General features: G+C 41.4%; 3 non-coding genes across 3 annotated transcripts; all 3 read left to right on the forward strand.

Moving 5' to 3' along the window:
* The first annotated feature begins 6,632 nt into the window (after positions 1-6,632).
* On the forward strand, positions 6,633-6,704 carry TRNAD-GUC (transfer RNA aspartic acid (anticodon GUC)). The gene has a single exon. It is a non-coding gene; the product is annotated as a tRNA-Asp (tRNA).
* A 2,392-nt stretch (positions 6,705-9,096) lies between these two features.
* On the forward strand, positions 9,097-9,168 carry TRNAD-GUC (transfer RNA aspartic acid (anticodon GUC)). Its single transcript has one exon. It is a non-coding gene; the product is annotated as a tRNA-Asp (tRNA).
* A 1,140-nt stretch (positions 9,169-10,308) lies between these two features.
* Positions 10,309-10,380, forward strand: TRNAD-GUC (transfer RNA aspartic acid (anticodon GUC)). The gene has a single exon. It is a non-coding gene; the product is annotated as a tRNA-Asp (tRNA).
* The last annotated feature ends 11,417 nt before the right edge of the window (positions 10,381-21,797 follow it).

The following is a 21,797-nucleotide window of genomic DNA, read 5'->3' on the forward strand; positions in this document are numbered from 1 at the left end:
TGGCAGAAGCTGCATATTCTGAAGAAGGATACACAGATGACATGTTTTCAGAATATCAACACCAGCAGAATGATAGAGAGCAATCACAACAACCAACAGGTTTTCTTACTCCTGAACAGTGCACACAGCTGTTGAGCCTCCTAAACAAACAACAGATTGAAAAGCCAACAAATGCAGATGTTCATTTGGAAGAAGCAGATACTTCAGGGCATGCATTTATGGCAGGTACAACTTATTGTTTTCTTACTTGTTCACATTCTAGCTGGTTGTTAGACAGTGGTGCCTCAGATCATATGTGTGCAAGCTTGAGCATGTTTGAAACTTATGAGCCAGTAAGTACTGATGAGTTCATTACCATACCTAATGGAAAAAAGGTGGCAGTGCATCATAAAGGGACAGTGACATTAAATGAACATATACAGTTAAAAGGTGTTCTACATGTACCAGATTTCCAGTACAATTTGCTATCTGTAAACAAGTTGTGTTCAGATCATCAATGCACTGTGTCATTTACTGCTGACAAATGTTATATTCAGGGCCATTTAATGAGAAAGCCACAGGTTCTTGGTAGTGTGAGATCAGGTCTATACAGTGTTGATGCAGAACAGGATGCAAGCATCAAAGTTTCAACCACTACATGTCTAACAGCTACAACTTCAAGTCAATCAGAAGCAGAATTGTGGCATTTGAGGCTAGGACATATGCCTTTCTTGAAAATGAGGCATGTTATTGATAGTTTGTCTTCTTTTACCAATAATGTAAGCATTTGTCAGATTTGTCCAGCAGCAAAACAAGCTAGAAGTTCCTTTCCTGTAAGTTGTATCAAGACCACCAAGATGTTTGAAATGATTCATCTAGACACTTGGGGTCCTTACAAACACAAGACACATAATGGTTGTACAATGTTTCTCACCATAGTGGATGATTTTACTAGAACAACATGCACACACCTTCTGAAATCTAAATTTGATGATGTGCCTGTGATTGATTCTTTTCTCAAAATGGTTGAAACACAATTTGCTTGTAAAGTTCTCTGTATAAGGTCTGATAATGCCTTGGAATTGTGTGAGGGTGATATGAAGAGAATAATGCTCAGTAAGGGTATTTTACATCAGACAAGTTGCAGTGGTACTCCACAGCAGAATGGAGTTGTAGAAAGAAAACATAGACACTTGCTTGAAACTGCTAGAGCTCTACATTTTCAATCAAAGCTTCCCATCAGATATTGGGGTGAGTGTATACTCTGTGCCACTTACTTGATAAACAGAATGCCACTTAAGAGTATAGGAAACTTGACTCCATATGAAAAACTTCATGGCCACAGACCCTTGTTTGATCACCTCAAAGCTTTTGGCTGTCTTTGTTATGTTTCTACTTCCAAAGTAGACAGAACAAAGTTTGATATGAGGGCTAAATCATGTGTATTTGTTGGATATTCACCTTCACAGAAGGGATACAAAGTTCTAGACCCTACTACAAACAAAATCATTGTTTCTAGGGATGTCACTTTTCATGAAACACACTTCCCTTTTCACCATACACCATCTTCTTCCATCTCTGATGATACAGCCTTCCCACATTCCATCTTTCTTCCTAAACACACTCCTCTCTTACCTGATCCTAATCTTATACTTCCTTTCCCATATGTGTCTACACCACTAGAACCTATATTCTCTTCTACTGACACAGAATCTACACACAGTGATCCACCATCTTCTCCTTTCTCATCTCTAAACACCACTCCTCTCTCTTCACCACATTCTTCTACTCCTTCTTCTTCTCCTTCTCTCATTAATCCTGATTTAACACAAGATCTTACTGACAATCCTCTCAGAAAGTCAACCAGAATTCCCAAACCACCTTCTTATCTTGAAGATTACCATTGTCATCAAGCTAGTCATTGGTGTAACTTGGTTTCTTATACTAGTCTGTCAGCAACCTATCATGCTCTTGTGTCATACATTGACAGTCTGGTTGAACCAAAAACTTACAAAGAAGCAGTTCTTAGCCCAGAATGGATTCAATCTATGGAAAAAGAAATTGAGGCTTTACTCAACAATCAGACATGGGAAATGGTTGATCTACCACCAGGAAAGAGACCAATTGGTTGTAAGTGGGTGTTTAAAGTTAAACTCAAAGCAGATGGCACTCTTGAGAGATGTAAAGCTAGGTTGGTTGCACAAGGGTATACACAGAAGTTTGGTATTGACTTTGAAGAGACATTTTCTCCTGTGGTCAAAATGGCAACAGTCATGCATCATTGCATTAGCAGCTAGCAGAAAATGGGTTATTTTTCAACTGGATGTCAATAATGCCTTCCTTCATGGATATTTACATGAAGAAGTTTATATGAAAGTACCAGAAGGCATTTCCAACCCTGAGAACAAAGTCTGTAAACTCAGAAAATCCCTCTATGGTTTGAAGCAGGCCTCTAGACAATGGTTTGCAAAGCTTCACACTGAGTTGCTGAAACAAGGTTTTGCTCAATCTAAAAATGACTACTCTTTGTTCATCAAGAAAACTGAGCATCACATTACCTTGGCTGCTGTTTATGTGGATGATATTCTCTTAACAGGGAATCATTTACCTACCATTGATGCATTGAAAGCTCATCTTCATGCTGTTTTTAGCATCAAGGACCTTGGTGTCATGAACTATTTTCTAGGCATTGAAGTTGGTTATTTATCTGATGGTGTTGTTCTAACTCAGAAGAAATTCACAAAATCTCTCCTTGTTGACAGTGGTTTTGATCTTCATAAGTTTGCTGCAGCCCCTCTACCTATCAACACTAAGCTTCTTTCAGATGATGGAGATCTTTATGCCAACCCTGAATTATACAGATGTCTTGTTGGTAAACTGAATTTTTTGACACACACCAGGCCTGACTTGTGTTTTGCTGTCCAACTGTTGAGTCAGTTTATGCATTCACCTAGAGTATCTCATGTTCATGCTCTCCATCATGTGCTAAGATATGTAGCTGGTTCAGAAGGTCAAGGCATCATCCTAAAAGCTACAGATTCTTTGACACTACAGGCCTTCTCTGACAGTGATTGGGCTTCCTGTCCTAACACTAGAAGGTCCATTACAGGATATATCTTACTTTTGGGCAACTCTCCTGTATCTTGGAAATCCAAGAAGCAAGGTACTGTTTCCAAGAGCTCTTCAGAGGCTGAATACAGGGCAATGGCTGCAGCTGCATCTGAAGTTACTTGGCTGGTTAGGTTGTTGGAAGAAATTGGTGTCAACTCCCTCAAACCAGTCACATTGCATTGTGACAATCAATCTGCAATTTATATTGCCAAAAATCCGGTTTTTCATGAAAGAACCAAACATATTGAGATTGATTGCCACTTCACAAGGGACAAAGTTTTGGAGGGTCTCATTCAGCTGACTTACTTGCCTACTCAGTCTCAACTAGCTGATATCTTCACTAAAGCTTTGCCATCACCCCAGTTTTATCAATTGCTTTCCAAGCTAGGTGTCTCTTCTGCACCTCCTAGCTTGAGGGGGGGTGTTGGTTATACTACCACACCTGCTGACACTATACCAGCAAAGCAAGCACACCACTGCAGAGCTACACTCAGCCACACTGGATCATACCCCATGTAACAGAATACAGTTACATTATCAGCTAGTTTGTTAGCTAGTGCCAGCTAGGATGTTTATGATTGGTTGATAGTTTTTATACTGCATGCTGATTGGTTGTGCCAGCATTGCAGCAGAGTAGTATATATTGTTGCTCTTCCCTTATTGCTTAGTTTAAGAGAGGATATTCCCTAAGCTGTATCAGCATTCTTCTCTCTCTAAATAAAAGCTTCTCAGCAGTTCCTTTAATGGCTGCTTGTGCACCAAGTAAACTGTGTTCATATTGTTAGAAGTTAGCTTGTTTTCAACATCTATAACTTTTATATTATTAAAAAAAAAAGTTAATAGATAAACATTTTAAAGTGGTAAATAATTAATTTTATACATTATTAGTGATTTTAAAAAAATATTAATTTTTTATTAAATTGAAAAATTTTATCACTAAAAAATAGATAACTTTTACATATATAAGTGTAACTTTTAGCATTTTACGTAAACTTTACTTCGGTGTACAATATTTATTGTACACCCCATGTAAATAAGAACATGTGAAAATGAATTAGGAGTAATATGGACGTGTCTTTTTCTATTTTGTTTTTGTTTCCAAGTACAATGACATTTTTATGAGTTTATGGGCGAGGTGCCTCCCCCATCTCTTTTTCACAAGGAACAAGGCCAAACCCATGCGCCTAGTTATGGTGCATCATATTCATGATAACTTGGTGGTGTATCAGTTTTAGAGTCCATTCTCCTGTCGTTTACATTGGGTTCAATTCGTGTCAGTTTGAAACTTTGAATGATATCGTACATTAAAAAATACTCCCTTCGTATCTTAATACTCGCACCGTTTTAACCAGACACGCTTGTTAATGCACAACTTTGATCATCAATATCTTTAACTACATATTATAAAAACTTACAAAAATATTAATATTTTGAAAAATATATATTAAGATGAAGCCAAAAATATATTATATACTAACATTTATTTTCATATACTGAAAATAAAATAGAGTCAAAGTGAATTACGTGAACAGTGCATAAAGTCAAAACACGGTGTGAGTATTAAGGGACAAAGAGAGTATGTTACGAGTATTTAATTTAACTGATTTCCCAGAATTTTTGGAATATCAAAGTGAATTACGTGAACAGTGTATAAAGTAAAAAAACGGTGCGAGTATTAAGGGACAGAGGGAGTATGTTACGAGTATTTAATTTAATTGATTTCCCAGAATTTTTGGAATCAATCTATTTCTGGAGGAGAAAGGGAAAAGAGGTCCAAAATACTTGCGAGACTGAAGGTGTTGAATCGGTCAAGACTGAAGGTGACTGCCGGAAGGAGATTGCGAGACTTGAGCTGGATGTTATTGCCGCAGGCAAGAGGAAGGCTGAACTAGAGCTTCTTCCAGCCAAGTTGACGGCCGAAGAGCAGAAGACGGCTGAGCTGCAGATTAAGCTGGATGCGGCGCTGCAGGCGGCTTAGGATGCTGAAAAAGCTGCTAAGGATGATCGCAAGGCTGTGGCGCTGAAGGCTGTGCAGAAATTTATGAAGTTTGACTTCTACTGCGAGGAAATGAAGGGGCGCTACAATGGTGGGTGGACTGCAGCCCATCGTTGTGCCGTCAAAGCCTTGACGCTGACTGAGGCTGCCTGGGGTAAGGTGGAGGGATCCTATGAAGAGGGTGGCCATGTTGATCCGACTGGCATGGAGACCCAGACCTTCCCAGACATCGTCATTTATTACATTTTGGAAAGTATATCTTAAGGTGCAAGATTTTGAATAAAATAAAATTTTAATCTAACTTATTTTTGAATTGAATAAAATATAAGAGAATAAGAGGACTTGCGATGGTTAACGACTTAACGGGCTTGTTAATATCAACTTTATGCGGGCTTATAATTTTTCTCTCTTATGCATGACTTAATTCTAAGACCTGGAAAAAAAAAAGATCTAGGTTTGTTTTAGAAAATCTATGTATAGTCTATCTATATCTGGTATTTAATAATTTAAAAAACAAAATCATATCGGATTAAATGACTTGTGAAATCCCCTATTTATTCCTTCCTTTTAAGACCTAAAGTATTTTCTAAAAAAATTTCTTTTTGTTGTTTACCACAATTTTCATCTCCAACGCTTCTTTAACTTCACTTCCCTTATTCAATATCAATTCGCAATTTAATTCATATATATATTCATTTTATATCTCATTTCATCTTCCACTTTAACTGTCAATAGACTCAATATTAATTCACCATTTACTTTATGAAGATAGATGTTGCTTTAATCCACTCTTACTACCGGAATATATTATTTCAAATTCCGTCTCTATTTAAATCAAATATTCCACAAAAATCACAAGTACTCAATATAAAACTTTAAAAGATCGCTAAATAACTAGTATAAATATAGTTAAGTTAACAATTGGACCCTAGTTATACATTATACTCCCTCCATTTCTTTTTGATGTATCCATTTCAGAAAGTGGGGAGTTTTTAAGAAAATTGGAATCTTGGTTTGTATTGGTATAAGTATAATGATTGGTGTAAGAAAAATGATTGTATGTAAGAGATTATAATAAAAAAAGAAGAGAGAAAATAATAAAGAAATAAGGTAAGAGAGGGGAGTGATAATGATGGGTGATAAAGGAGGTGAGAGAGTGAGTATATGGGGAAGGGAAAAGAATTAAATAATAGGGGTGGGGAAATTTAGGTGGGAGGATAGAATCTTTAGGTATTTTGGTAATTAGATAGAAATGTAAGGGTATTTTAGGATAAAATGTATGTTCAAAAATAGAAACGGATACAACAAAAAGAAACGCTTAAAATAAAAACGGATACAACAAAAAGAAATGGAGGGAGTACATTAGTTGTGCACGCCAGAAATGAATGTGTTTGTCGATTCGTAAACAAAGCACACCAAACTCTTCTTCTGCAATTAGTCATTCACAATTAGTAAAGGCCACTAAAATGTTAAATTGGCAGCAGTTACTCATTCACAATTAGCAAAGGCCAATATAATGTTTACTTGGTATTAACCATTAACAGTTGTCGTTGTAGTATAGTGGTAAGTATTCCCGCCTGTCACGCGGGTGACCCGGGTTCGATCCCCGGCAACGGCGCATTGTTGCAATTTTTTTAAACGTTCGCATAAAAACGATGGGATTAGTTGCTGCATGCCAGAAATAAACAAGTTTGTGGATCGAAAAGAAGTGTGATATATTTGATGACTAGATTATTTTACAAAATATTTAACTGAATATTCTCAAACTACTGCATAATTATAAATTTGTTTAAACATACTCATTTAAACTTATTCAACGAATATGCATATTATACATGTGTAATATACTAATTCGACCAACATGACATATCGAGTTAATATATTTTTCATTATTAAAATACCGGTTTGAATAAAATATTACCAAAAAATATTTAGCAAAATTATTATTACGTGGTATCTATTATTATCATAATTTCTAAATTAATTTTTTTTTCATATATAAATAATTTATAAAAAAGGGTAAAGAAAAAAAAAACAAATATATTTTTTAGGAAAGTGGTTTTTGGTGGGAAAATTTTAAACCAGAAAATGACACGTGTCATTTTTAGTATAAAGTAATAGATAGGTGTGGTACAATGTACACAATAACACAAAAGACCTTTCATCTTTGGACACTTTTCCTAGGTATACTAAAAAAAAAAAAAAACACAAATCGACAATATATATCGTTGATCAATTAGTACCCACAGTTGAAATACATAACATTCTTAAGAGATTGATCCGATTGCTTCAACTTTTGATCAATGGATTTAACAGTTGAGGCTGAAGGTCTGTTAGCCTGATCTACATCTACCGCCGTAAAAGACCGTATGTTTTTGATAACGTGTTGTTGAATCGATTTGGCAATCGGGTAATTCCACCTCGAACACTTCTGATCTTTTATAGCTTCAACTGCTGCAATGCTTGCAGCTACCACCCATGTTCTTCTGCTATTCATCTTTTCTTTAATAATCTTTAACGTACGGAAGATCGATTGTACTTTGTCCTATAATTTGTTCCTCAAAAGTTACTATATATGATCTGAATTCTGAAAATTGAAGGTGGAAGAGTGCTACTATTTTTTGTGTTTGGTCGAATTATTTAGTGATGGATGGATCATGGATGAAACTGTTACACTTTATGTGTATATATAGTATGATTGGGGGAAAACTTAATTAGTTGTATACTGTATATAATTGGGTGCACAAGAGAATGTTGATGAGTCATACATTTGATCACAGGTGTCGTTCTACAAATGAATAGTGGCAACTTTGAGTCTTGGGAATTGTGCTTTTGGCAAATGCTGGTTCCATGACTCACGGAGTTAAAACAAAGATTCTGAATTCACGACCAATATTGAAACCACGTAACCTACCCAAGGTCCATACGTCTTGCTCCTTTCTAGGGTACTTCTCTCTTTATAATTGTTTTTTATGTCATTCTTTTTTAATTTGTTCCCTCCATTTTTAGTAATATACTCCTACTTGTATGTACAACAACCACCTTTAAAACAGGTATTTATTTTATTTTATTTTTTGGTGCAAATGACCACAGGCGCAATAATAAATTATAAACGTTGAGGGAATTTGAACCTGAGACCTATCGTACACAGGCCTTCAGTCTTAACCATTAGTCTAAAATATCGTTGCTATTTTAAAACAAGTTATGGAGTTATGACATGTATATTGGATACGTTACAGTCCAACGTCACGTTATAAGTTTTTTTTGGTGTACCACCCGATTCATCCTTAGAGCTAATTCGGATTCGGGGCGAGTTTTGAGTGGAAAAGTTTCATTTCCCTCCCAATTATTGTTGCGGGGGATCGAACACGGGTCTTCTCTACATCACGTTATAAGTTAATACACCTCATCTCTTAATTAATATTTAATAGTGAGGTCGTAACTTAATTAATTTTCCTTTTTCCGTCAAAAAAAACAAAAAAAAATTAATTTCCCTTATAGCTACGAGTATTTAATTGGGATACGCAGTATTTAAGAACAATTTGTCTTAGATTTTTTAAGGATTTTTTTTTTTTTACTTCGAAGGACATCCCATACATATACTGATATACCTCATTAGCGTCGCCACCGATAACAAGAGAGTGTGGCATAAAGGTAAAGAGTCTAACCTACTTTTATCTCGTATTTTTCACCAAACGGTTCTCCAACTAACCTGACTCTTTCATTCTTTACGTATTACTCTGTATAAAAGTCAATACTGAAAAAAAATGGTTTATAAACTAATGGTTTTACCGTTCAATTATCAGATGTATGACAAGTATCTTTAAGGAAATGTAAATTAAGATCAGGTACAATAAAATTAGAGCATTAATAGTATCAAACAAAAGTATTTTTTGTCAAAACTTTGACATGCTTGTTGATTACACATCAAACTTTCCTTCTGCGATTACTTTATTCACAATTATCAGATACATCTTACAAAATGTCATCAACATCTAGAGTCAACATTGGTCGTTGTAGTATAGTGGTAAGTATTCCCGCCTGTCACGCGGGTGACCCGGGTTCGATCCCCGGCAACGGCGCATTTTTTTTCAAATTTTAGCACAAGAAGTCAACAACGATGGGAATATGGGATGTTGTAATAACTAACTAGTTAGTGGTCCGGGCGATATCCTGGAGTGTTGCATATAGTTTAAGTTTTTTTTATTCATTTCAAATTCACTTATAAATTTTTGTACGTATGCATTTAAAGAATAATATGACGCTCATATATATGCTGTTGAAAAATAAAATTGGTTAATCAATAATCGATAGACGAAATTTTTAAGTAATTTATATTTTTGCGTAAAACTTTATCTGATTAGCTAAAGGAAAGCGAATCATTTTTTTCCTATTTTTTTCTCTATTAATTTTTATGTTTGATCTAGATATTTTTTTAGAAAAGATATACTACGTATAATTTGATTAATAAATGAATAAAATTAAGGAAGAATTTTTTTTAATCATAAATTGTTAATCAAGTACATAAATTTGGGCATTAATGGTTTATACATTCATAAGAATAGTTTTTCTCTTTTTTTAATAGTTTTAGAGTCATAAGTTGTATTCTTGGAGTGATGGATAAACCTTTGTGTTAGCATACAAGAGGTCATGAGTTTGAAGATAAATGTGAACATTTTTTTTGTGAGGACACAATAATCAATAATGTGTGTGTATGACATGGCACGGCGCTATGTCACTTGCCAAGTCATCGTGACACATGGAGAGATGACATATATTGCCTTGGAGTTTTAATATATATATAGATAAGTAGTCCCCTCGCCTCATGTCTTATGTGATAAATTTTAAAATATCCTAATTTAAGTTAGACAAGGAAGAAATATTTAAATGCATTCTATTTGTAATATTTTTGTAGCGGGATGAGGATATTTGGATGAGTATGGATATCAAAATCAGCGCTACTGCGGGATGAGGATGATTCTTTTTGTACTCCTATGAGTGATGTGGTGGGGATCAAGATGGGAATGAAGTGACCAATATTTGCATCCGACTCAACCTGGGTCATTCCTTTTTCCTTTTAACTTTTATTATTCAATAAAAATAAAATTGTGTCAAAAATTGACATGCTTGTCGACTGAGCTTTCCTTCCGCAGTTAGTAATTACACTTTCACAATTAACAAAATCTTAATATTGACAAACTTGCCATTACTATCAAATTCCTGTCGTTGTAGTATAGTGGTAAGTATTCCCGCCTGTCACGCGGGTGACCCGGGTTCGATCCCCGGCAACGGCGTTTTTAATTTTTAATTTAGCACAAAATGCAGTTAGATATTTGCAACTTATTTTGGAATCACACATAAAGATTCACCGAATAATTAACACATAATTATTCCATTAAACATATTTGTTGTGTACAGTTTACTTGTAAGCAAAACTAAACACGTTTACAGCTTAATGTGGGGAAGTGATAAATCCAAGAAAATTTTTACTTCTTCCAAGGAAATCCACATTTTTTCAAAGATGATTTCCTTGGAAGAAGTGAATTATTCCTTGGAAGAAGTGTCCCCGTTTGAAATTTATTTTGTCCTTATGGTTCACATGCAAAAAAAGAAAAAAGTTAGCAATTGAGTGAACCACCATGAGAGAGGTGAAGAGTGCAGCTCATATAAGCCACATCTAAACAGTATTGTGGGCATCCTTCCATTAATAATATTGCGAGAAATACGGAGTAACAAACTATACTCCTTCTATCAAGAACTATATAATTCATGTTGATAGTGTCACTTACAGTAGTAGTGTGACAATTATATCTGGTGGTTATGATATGTGAATGGTTAAACATAGGGAAATTGTTTTACTTACAGAAGATTATCAGAAAATCCATAGTACGCAAGTTTAAGGTGGTAGTCATTTTCTTCTCTTTTTGGCAATTGGGTTAATGGTTCCTTTGGAGTTTAATTTATTAAATATTTATAGCAAAAGATGAGGCTGAAATTAGTAGGGATCAACTTTGAAAGGTATATTTAAGTACTTATACTTAAAGACATGGACAATTTTTTTTTTTTAAGGTAAGATAAATAGCCCTACCTGGTCATAACCCTGCACGGGTCAATCCGACCGGGTTAGTAGGCTAGACACTTTAAGAGTGGGGGATAAAAATATTTATATGATGACAGGTGTTGTGGGGTTTTTCCGGTGAGATACCTTGGAGGTTTTCCGGTAACTGAGAATTTAACAAGAATGTATTTTTATAGAGAGAGAAAGTAGAGAGAAGGCAGAGCAACAATTGCTCTTGATTGTATTGATTGTGACCCCTTTTTCTAGGGAAGTGGGACTATTTATAGTACTAGGTTTTTGTGGGAATGACCTAATATTCGCTTTACATGATTGGCTAGGGTATGGGAGGAGGACATGTGTCCTTTCTCCTTACAATTCTCTGGCCCCTTTTGGCAATAGTGGGCTATTTGGGCCTATTGTGCTTATTCATACTACTTGGGATACTTACTACTTAAGCCCCTTTTCAGGTATAGGTACATTACATACGTTTATACACACTTAAATACGAATACATATACATTGTAGATACGTAGATTGATACCCATGCTCCGGAGTAGACTTCGTACGGTTTCTGCTTATGGGGCGTAATACGTGCCATGTGTCATATCCTCATTGGTACACGAAAGCACGGTAATTTTGCCCACAACATTTGCCCCCCAAGAAGGGCATTTCTGGAAATACTCTTCCGGATATCGCTTCTTGACCTTTGATTTGCATCTTCGTCTTTGGGACAGGTGTTGAAGTGGTGACACGTGTCACTTTTCTCCATTTTGCCCCTCCCTATATATAGAGGGAGGTAAATTTCATTTATTACATTTCGTTTTCATAGAGCTGTCTCATAGGCGATTTCCGGCGTATTCCCACCACCATCAGGCGATTTCCGGCCACCGCGAGACTCAACCTGTTCTTCGTCAAACTCATCCTGTTCTTCGCGAAACTCATCCTGTTCTTCACCGAGTACTTTGCAGATCTTTCAAGGTTAGTTTTCGCCTTTCTTTCTTGTTTTTGTTATCCTCTCGTCATTTTTCTCCTTGTTAGCGGCCGGCCTCCTAGTACTAGGTAAGGGTTTGAAGGTTTTAATTGAGATTTTTCCGCCGTTCGTCTTTTGTCGGGGCGGACGTCCAATCGCGTCTTTTTCTTCATTGTTGGTCACTCCTAAGCCGTGCTTCGTTCACTATGCAGAAGGCATGGCTAGAACCAAGCAAACGGCAGATCCTACGCGCCTGCGCTTGCGGGAGGAAGCATCCACACCCCGTAGGGAGAGATATTCTTCCACCGCCCTGGCAGCCGACGAAGAATATGCCGATCTCTTTCAAGAGATCGACGAATATGTCGAGGCGGAGGAACAAACGGCAAGCTCGTCAGGGGGTACAGCGAGCCAGGCAGTGGGGGAGTCGAGCGTCGCTCCATTGTCGTCGGCCGCCAAGGAGCAAGAGGTTGCTCCCCAGCCTATTAGGCCAAGAGGACGGGAAGAGGCCCAACTGCTTCCGTCGGAGATCCACCCAGACATAGGCTGGATGCGGTGGCTAGACAGGCATGGGGCCAAGATGAGGGACGACCTCTGCGTGGGGGAAGGGTACCAGATTCGCGTGCCGGCCGGTCTGGACTCAACCGTCAGCCTGCTTGCTGAGGGAGAGTTCCTAGTGTATGCCGCATCCATTAAGCTCGGCATGAGATTCCCTCCACACCCCTTCGTCGTGGAAGTGTTAGATGGTTTCAACATTGGGGTGGCCCAGCTGAGCCCCAACTCGTGGGCTGATATCTTTGGCTATATCGCCAAATGTGCGTTGAACAACGTGGAGCCGTCGTTCAACGCCTTTCTGCATCTGGTCTCCCTCTCTCGTTCCCCCAGTGCCGCCAAAGGGTGGTTTAATCTGAGCAGCCGTGGTACATACCAGACAGTGGTCGGAAAGCTCAGCAAATGGCACATGTGGAGGAAAAGGTGGGTCGTGTTTTACACGGACGACTAGGAGATGTATGACAGGATGAGCCGCTGGAATCGCAAAGCCAACTATATGAACCGTGACGAGCCTCTTCCACCCCTTACTGCCGAGGAGTGGGATCAAATAATGGTCCTGTTCAAGGCCAACACTCACCACTTAACCACTGACAAGACTTTCCATGTGCCGGCCGAGTGGTTGCCGCACATTAGCCAGTTTCGGAATGAGGCCTTTCTAGCGGCCGTAGGCCTAGGATATTCTATGACTCGAGGTTGTATGCCAAATTTTGTGCCGTTCCGTGTTGGTCTATTCATATTTCTAACTTTAGGTTTCTTTTTGTTCACAGAGGAAGGAATGAGCAAATTGTCGGCGGCGGATATTGGGAAGGGCGACATGACCGACTGGATGGCCGACATCTATGAGGCCAAGATGCAGAAAGCCAAGGCCGAGTTGGAGGAGAAGGTGAGTATTCTCTTAGTTCGTTGTTTTTGTAAGTTAAGCTTTTACCCGTCCAGTGTTTACAATGGACGTCCTTTTTAGTGACGAGCCGTTATCTTGACATGTGACTCGTGTTTGCTAAGGTAGGCCTCGTCACTTTTTAATGACGAGCCATTAAGTTAGAGATTTACTTGTGGTTGCTAAGGTACGCCTCGTCACTTTCTAAGACGGGCGTCCTTTTGGTGACGAGCCACTTTTCCACAAGTGACTTGTGATTGAGAAGGTACGCCTCGTCATTTTTGAGACGGGCGTCCTCTTTAATGACGAGCCACTATTCTATGAGTGACTTGTGATTGATAAGGTACACCTCGTCACTTTTGAGACGGGCGTCCTTTTTAATGACGAGCCACTATTCTGTGAGTGACTTGTGATTGATAAGGTACGCCTCGTCACTTTTGAGACGGGCGTCCTTTTTAATGACGAGCCACTATTCTATGAGTGACTTGTGATTGATAAGGTACGCCTCGTCACTTTTGAGACGGGCGTCCTTTTTAATGACGAGCCACTATTCTATGAGTGACTTGTGATTGATAAGGTACGCCTCGTCACTTTTGAGACGGGCGTCCTTTTTAATGACGAGCCACTATTCTGTGAGTGACTTGTGATTGATAAGGTACGCCTCGTCACTTTTGAGACGGGCGTCCTTTTTAATGACGAGCCACTATTCTGTGAGTGACTTATGATTGATAAGGTACGCCTCGTCATTTTCAAGACGGGCGTCCTTTTTATTGACGAGCCACTATTCAGTGAGTGACTTGTGATTTATCACGAGGCCAAGTATCTGACTTTCCTTTGCGTTCTTTTTTAGCAAGCTAAGGACGCGGCTAAGGCGTCGGGGAATAAAAAGGGGACGACTCTGTCCCAACTGAAGAAGAGGGCCGTGCCAGCTGGCTCGGAGACTCCGAGTACCTTCAAGAAGCCCAAGCCTATACCCCGACGTCTTGTGAAGAAGGACGAGTCACAGGCTGCTGAGGGGGGTCGCCCTGATGACGACGAGCTTGGCGTGGACAAGCCGTCTCTGGTTGTGGACTTGGTGTCTAGATCAAAGTCTGGTGGGCACCCTGACGAGTCGGAGGACCCTCTTGCTGGAATTCCGGTCAATGTCCGCTCCCAGATCCTTGCGGAGGTGGCCCGTCGAGCTAGGTCATCGTGCGGTAAGTTTTATTCGAACGTCGTACAGACGTATCGAGCCTCCTCTGGCAGTTCTTCTTACTCTCCGCGTCATCCTAAGGCCGTTGTTTTTCCTATAGCTAAAGACAAAGAGAAGGAGGCAGCTGCTGCAGAGGACGAGAATGTACCCGCTACTCCTCACTATTCGTCAAGGGATAAGGTGGCTATATGCCGCAAGGTGTTTAAGGCCGTCCCCGCGGAGTATGTTGCTTCTCTTCCTGGCCGTAAGACTGACGCCCAGTTTGGTGCCATCCAGGCCACCCTACTCGACGTGAGTCTATTTCCAATTTTTGCTTGTGCTTGTTTTCCTTTTTAGGTCATTTACTAACATGTAGCCCCTTTTGCAGTTGTTCTGCCGCATGGAATTCTGCAAGGGTTGGAAGACCCGCACTGCTGAGGAGCTCAAAGCTCAGGTGGCCGAGTCCACCCACCATGGTGACTATGCGTTCAAATCCATTGAAGAGGTCCGCTTGCAGATGCAGACGACCATAGACCTTCAAGCAAAGGAGGTAGCTTCGTTGAGGTCTGATAAGGCCGAGCTGCTAAAGAAGGTCTTGGCACAGGACAAGGACATGGTGGCGATGGTCGAGGAGGCCAAGACGGCATCGGCGGAAATACGGACGCTTCAGGACCAGCTGCGGGAGTACCCCCAAGTCAAAGAGGCGGCTGAGGAAGCCGAGCAACTTCGTGGGGAACTGGAGACGGCCAGGTCGCAAGTTCGCACCTTGCGCGAGCGTCTTCTCGAGTCCTATGATCAGGGGGAGCAGGCGGCCAAGGACGCTGTTAAGCATGCCTGGGAAAACCACATGCCGGAGTATGATCTCACGTGGTTCCAGCGGCGATTAGAACACAGTGCCGCTGTGTTGGCTGCTGAGCGTCTCGGCCAGCCGCCCCCAGAGTTTATACCTTCTGATGATGAGGACGATGCAGCTGCTCCCTGACTTGCTTCCTTCCAAGTTTTTTCAAAATTTTATTAAAGTGTTCCCATGCCTAAGGGCAAAAACAACTATTTTGTCAAGTTTTGGCGCCGCTGGCGTCTATATTATTGTGCCTGCTGAGCACACGACAATTTCTTTTTTTTTTTTGTTTTTTTTTTGTTTTTGAATTCTGGGCTACTTTTGCACGCCTTTCTACGGGCGTTGTTCTATAAGTAAGTAGGTTGTTTTTGTTGCTTCTTTTATCTCGCATTTATTTGTTCTTCGTAATTCGATTATTCTTTAATCAATAGGTATGGTAGCCAAGGTGCAGCTGAGTATACACTAGGTACGTTGGTGTACTTTGGAGCAAGGGCTTAAATTTGGTCATCACGATCTTTGCCGAGTGTGTCTTTGCAAATCTTTTGGTCATGCCGCAGGCAATTGAGCGTGCACTAGGCACTACCGCGGTCGTCGCTTTCTTTGGCGAGCGTCTCTATAACGATATTGATTGACGCAAGTCAATCAATAGGTATGATTGCCGCTAGACATGCTCGTCAAATGGAATGGACGGCCATAAGTTCTGCACAACCAACCTTTTTCCAAGGACGTTCGTGCCGCCGAACTTTTGAGCAACCAACCTTTGTTTCAAAGTTATTGGTGCCGCTGAGCTTCTAAACAAACAACCTATGTTTTAAGGTTATTTGTGCCGCTGAGCTTTTAAACAAACAACCTATGTTTTAAGGTTATTTGTGCCGCTGAGCTTTTAAACAAACAACCTATGTTTTAAGGTTATTTGTGCCGCTGAGCTTTTAAACAAACAACCTATGTTTTAAGGTTATTTGTGCCGCTGAGATTTTAAACAAACAACCTATGTTTTAAGGTTATTTGTGCCGCTGGCACTGACACATGCCGTACTGGTTGGCCAGCGGCTTGCTATACTGGGGAGGAAGTTGGATAGGTGATCAGCCTACAACTTGGTGCTAATCTGGGCCACTTCTTAGGCTTCAAACAATTAGTCTTGATGAGATTTTTTGCTAATCTGGGCCACTTCTCAGGCCGTCATACAATTAGGCTTTGATATGCATTTGAGTGTATATTTTTATATTCATTGTGCGAGCAATAAATATTACGAGACAAGTAGAGTAGTATTATTTATAACTTTGCAAGGCAAATTTAGCCGGTTACAAAAGTGATTACTACCCTATTATGACCATTAGAGGCCGCTCCTTAGGCAATGGATCGTGGTAAGTAAGACCATTAGAGCACATATCTAGAAGAAATATTTCTTGAGATTGTCGGCATTCCAAGTGCGCAAAATAGGCCGGCCTTGCATGTCTTGAATGCGGTAGGTTCCATCTCTGACCTCATCATAGATCTCATAAGGTCCCTCCCAGGTGGGCGTCAGCTTACCCTGTTCGTTTGCTCGGCCTGTGGATTCCATTTTCCTGAGGACAAAATCTCCCACTTTGAGCACTCTATTAGAGACTTTCTTGTTGTATTCTCTCGCCATTCTTATCTTGTACAACTGTTGTCTTAGTGCTGCATTTCCTCTAACCTCGGGCAGGAAGTCCAGGGCTGCTTTCATCGTCTCCCAGTTAGCATTTTCGTCATACAGCATGACCCTCAAGGTTGGTTCACACATTTCTATGGGTAAGACAGCCTCGGCGCCATAGGCAAGCAAGAAGGGTGTTTCACCGATTGAATTCTTAGCCGTGGTGCGGATGGACCACAAGACATTTGGCAGCTCATCAGCCCATAGACCTTTGGCTTCGTCGAGCTTCTTTTTCATCCCTTCGGAGATAATTTTGTTGAACGCCTCAACCTGGCCATTGGCTTGGGGACGTCCGACCGATGCAAAGCAAGTGTGTATGCCGTGGTCTGCCAGCCACTCTTTCAGCTTAGGCGTCTCAAACTGAGGCCCATTATCGAAGACGATAACCTGTGGAATCCCAAAACGAGTCATGATATTCTTCCAAATGAATGCTCTCACATCAGCAGTTTTTATGTTTTTGAGCGCTTCTGCCTCCACCCATTTGGTGAAGTAATCTACAGCAACAATGACGTAACGCCTCCCTCCTGGTGCGGCCGTAAATGGGCCTAGAAGATCCATTCCCCACTTAGCAAATGGAATTGGGCTCGTGATGGGCGTCAGAACTCGTGCCGGTCGGTGTATTAGGTGAGAAAAACGCTGGCATTTGTCACACTTCTTGACCAGTGAGATTGCGTCCTCTTTAAGAGCCGGCCAGTAATAGCCGGTTCGAAGTGCCTTTTCAGCCAAAGCCCTTCCACCAATATGCGAGCTACACAACCCCTGGTGAAGGTCTTCTAGAATTTCCTGCCCTTTTTCAGGCGTCACACATCTTAACAAAGGACGGGAGTAGGCCTTTTTGTAGAGGGTGTCGTTCCACATTTCAAACCAAGAGCACTTCTTCTGAAGTTTTGCCGCTTTCCTTGAGTCTTCTGGCAAGACTCCATTCATTTTGAAGTTTACTATGTCATCCATCCATGTGGAGGTCCTGTCAAGGGTTTCCACCTCCATTTGCTCAACACTTTTGTGCTCCTTTACCTCCCAAAACACGTGCCGAGGGGTATCACAAGACGCGGAACTTGCCAATTTTGACAGGGCATCAGCTTGGTTATTTTCCGAGCGAGGGACTTGCCTTACTTCAAAACTTTTCAGTGGTTCTACTTCCTGATGGACAGCCTGCATGTATTTGACCATAGTCGGATCCCTAGCTTCGTAGGTTCCAGTAACTTGGGTCACAATCAGTTGGGAGTCAGATAGTGCTACAATCTCCTCGGCGCCTGCCGCCTTACACATCTTTATGCCACAAAGCAGGGCTTCATATCCGGCTTCATTATTTGACGCCTGAAAGTTAAATCGCATAGCATACTCAAAAGTATCTCCTCCTGGGGAGTGACAGATTATCCCAGCTCCACATCCATTCTGTGTGGACGAGCCATCTACATATAATGTCCACACCGTTTTTGTATTCTTGGCAAAGTCTGGCCTCGTCATTTCAACAATAAAGTCGGCACATGCCTGCCCCTTGACAGCTTTCCTCGGCTCATAGGTGATATCAAAGGCATTCAGCTCTATTGCCCAATTCAGCATTCGTCCTGACGCCTCCAGCTTCGTAAAGGGCAGTTTGAGCGGTTGATCTGTGTAGACCACTATTTTGTGAGCTAAGAAATAAGGACAGAGTTTTTTGCTGGCCATGAACAGGGCTAAGCCACACTTTTCCACTGTGGGGTATCTAACTTCAGCATTTTGAAGAACATGACTGACAAAGTATACTGGCATCTGTATTCCCTCCCTCTCTGTCAGTAGAACGGCACTCAACGAGTGTTCGGACACGGCGAGATACATGTACAAAGTCTCTCCTAGCAAGGGGCTAACAAGACGAGGCAAGGTATGCAAGTGTTCCTTTAATCTGAGCAACGCCGCCTCGGCTTCGTCCGACCATTCAAACTTAGCCTTCTTTCTAATTGCCCTAAAAAAGTAGTGGCACTTGTCTCCAGCCCTGGAAAGGAATCTGCCCAGGGTGGCCAAGCAACCTGTGAGGCGCTGAACCTCTTTTACTGTCTTTGGTGAGCTCATATCAATTACTGCCTGGATTTTCTCTGGGTTGGCTTCAATTCCCCTTTCATCAATCAAGAAACCTAAGAATTTGCCTGACGTCACCCCAAACACACACTTCTTAGGATTCAATCTCATGTTGTAAGCTCGAATAGTCTCAAATGTCTCCCTAAGATCAGTTATATGTGCCGCCCGCAGCTTACTTTTCACGATCATATCATCAATATAAGCTTCAATATTTCTGCCGAGCTGCTTTTTGAACACAGTGTTAATAAGACGCTGAAAGGTGGCCGGTGCATTCTTTAATCCAAACGGCATCACTTTGTAGCAGTAAAGGCCTTGTTCAGTAACAAATGACGTTTTTTCCAGGTCGTCAGACCACAACGGGATCTGATGAAACCCTGAGTATGCATCCATGAAGCTCATCATAGCATGCCCTGCCGTAGAGTCGACAAGCCGGTCAATCTTAGGCAATGGGAAACTGTCCTTGGGACATGCCTTATTGAGGTTGGTGTAGTCAACACACATTCTCCAGGTGCCGTTAGGTTTCTTGACGAGGACCACATTAGCAACCCAGTCGGGGTACTGACTAGGCCTGACGAACCCTGCCTCCATCAACTTTTGTATTTCCGCCGCTGCCGCCTGATTTCTATCTTCCCCATGGTTCCTTTTCTTCTGACGATCCGGTTTAAAGTTTGGGTCCACATTCAGCTTATGGACGGCCACAGCAGGGTCAATACCCGACATTTCTTCCACTGTGAAAGCAAAGATATCTTCAAATTCTCTCAGTAGGTGGACCAACTCTGCCGCCAGCGGGTCGTCAGGAGGAATCCCGATGGGCACTACTCTGTCAGGTTTATCTGTGTTTAATACTACATTGAAATGAGCCCCAACAGGCTCTGGGCGTCTCTCTTCCATGTGCCCTGCTGAGATAGTTAATGTTTCTTTGACGACTTTGGGTTGTGTGTCGCCACATTTTCGTTTGTTTCCCGATGTCTCTTTTTCTTCACCCGTCCCCCATGCTTCCGGACTCAAGGTGGTTAGATAGCAATCTCTAGCTTGTTGCTGATCACCATGTATAGTGCTGACACTCCCATCATCACAGACAAACTTAAGAAGCATCAAATGAGTCACAATGACAGCCTTTGCCCTATTCAAGGTAGGACGCCCCAAGATGATGTTATACGCCGTCAGGTCTTTCACTATGAGGAAACGGACGTCCATTTGTCGAGATTCCTTTTTATTTCCCATCCGCAGAGGAAGAGCAATGATGCCGACTGGATGGATGATACTACCTCCGAAGCCTATAATGGGATAGTGGATTTTCTCAATCTTTGAGGAATCATGTTGCAGCCGGTTCAAGCACTCTAGACTAATTATGTCCGACGAACTTCCTGTATCAACCAAAATACGCCTAACCCTCAGATTAGCAACCTTTAACTCAATCACCAAAGGATCGTCATGCGGGGTGGAGATTTTCCCACGGTCGGCCTCGCCGATTTCTACTTTTGGAAACGGGTCGGCTGTGGCCTTGCCGGACAGCATCACTTGCCCCAACCGCTTGGCATAATCCTTCTGGCCCCTCATGGTCGGCCCGCCGGCGGCCAATCCTTCGGAGATGACTGCTACGCACTCTGGGTCAGTACGGTTCCCATCTTCTTCCGAGGGAGGGGATTTGTTCTTCTTGTAGAAGGGTTTGCCAGAACCTCCCGTGTTCCTGCTGATATAACTCTTTAAGAATCCCTTAGCGGCCAGGCCATCCAGTGCCCTTTTCAAGCTCTTACATTCTTTGGTGTCATGCCCAATGTCACTGTGAAAGTGACAGTACAGCTTGGGGTCCCTACTTTCTGGTGGCGACTTCATGGAAAATGGACGGTCAATCTCATATTTGGACCCGACGTCCATCAGAATTGTGTACATGTCTGTGTTATACTCAAATCGCTCCCGGTCATAAGTTCTGGACCGTTTTTGGCCTGCCGCCCCGGGAGCCATGTCTGACTCTTTTGCAATAGCCCACGTCCCGTTAGGCCGGCTCTTCTTTTCGAATTTCTCCTTTTTTGCCGCCGGCTCGGCGGTATCACTTCCTCTGGGATCTTTCGGGACGCTGCAAATCTCTGTTGCGTGGATGAAGGCCTCAGCCTCATCCAGCACTTCTGCCATGGTTCGGACGCTTTTCTTTACCAGATCAAACTTGAAAGAACCCTTTTTAAGTCCTCGAATGAAGTTATCAAATGCAACACCATCTGGCAAATCCGGAATTTGCCCTGCCTCTAGATTGAATCTATTCACATAACTCCTCAGAGACTCGTCTTTCCCTAGCTGAATCCTACTCAGATGCATGCTCGTCTTCTTTTCTTCCTTGTGAGCCATGAACCGAGTAGAGAACAATAACTCGAGCTCCGAAAAAGAGCGAATAGTTCCAGCTGGAAGTCTCTCGAACCACTTAGATGCTACTCCTTTGAGTGTGCCCGGAAAATACTTACACCAGGTTGAGTCAGTTGTTCCTTGGACATACATATGATGCCGGTAAACCAAGAGGTGCATGTCT

This window comes from Spinacia oleracea, chromosome 4, assembly GCF_020520425.1.
Source record: "Spinacia oleracea cultivar Varoflay chromosome 4, BTI_SOV_V1, whole genome shotgun sequence".
In the NCBI taxonomy this organism is placed as follows: domain Eukaryota; kingdom Viridiplantae; phylum Streptophyta; class Magnoliopsida; order Caryophyllales; family Amaranthaceae; genus Spinacia; species Spinacia oleracea.